At 60.2% G+C, this 611-nt stretch overlaps 1 protein-coding gene across 1 annotated transcript in view; it reads right to left on the bottom strand.

The window, feature by feature from the left end:
• LOC104158838 (spermatogenesis-associated protein 20-like) overlaps nucleotides 1-611 on the bottom strand; it is a gene marked incomplete at its 5' end in the record, with an annotated part of 6,872 nt that overhangs the window by 3,635 nt on the left and 2,626 nt on the right. The gene's annotated exons all lie outside the window — the stretch shown is intronic.

The following is a 611-nucleotide window of genomic DNA, read 5'->3' as shown; positions in this document are numbered from 1 at the left end:
GACGGGTGCCAGTTGCCTTCCCTGCCAGCTCCGTGGGGAGCGTCCCCGAGGGAGCACGGCCCCTCTGTGGGATGCACCGAGTGACGCAGCTCTGAATGGGGATGTAGATGAGCAGAGCAAGGTGGTAACCCCAGTGCCCAGCAACAGCACAGCTGGGGGCAAAGCTTTTAGGAAAAGCCAGTCCCTCCTGACCAGGGGTACCCACAGCTGGAGCGAGGTACTGCCTTGCAACTTCCCAAGGATGCAAGGGAGGCTCCAGGCAGAAGGTGACCCAGCCACTGGCTGGATCTGCACCAGGCATGACACATCTGCACCGGGGATGACACATCTACACCGGAACGAAAGGTTTTCCCTTGGGAAAGCAGTGCTGGGGATGCTGGGCTCAAGCTGAGAGCAGTGTAAACAGCCAGCAGAGACAGCAGGCCGCTCCCTGGGTTGGGCTGCCAGTGCTCTGTGCCAGGGAGAGGGGTGCACGGGCTCAGCCACGGCCCCACCAGCTGTGCTCAGGAATATCGAAAGGACAGGATGCTTCCCAAAAGGAAGGCAGGACAGAGGAGGAGGAGGATGGATGCTACAGCCACACTGAGAGAAAGGATGAAGGCACCAGCAAT

This window comes from Cariama cristata, unplaced genomic scaffold (assembly GCF_000690535.1).
Source record: "Cariama cristata isolate BGI_N322 unplaced genomic scaffold, ASM69053v1 scaffold26913, whole genome shotgun sequence".
NCBI lineage: Eukaryota > Metazoa > Chordata > Aves > Cariamiformes > Cariamidae > Cariama > Cariama cristata.
This window is presented reverse-complemented; position numbering and strand designations above follow the sequence as displayed.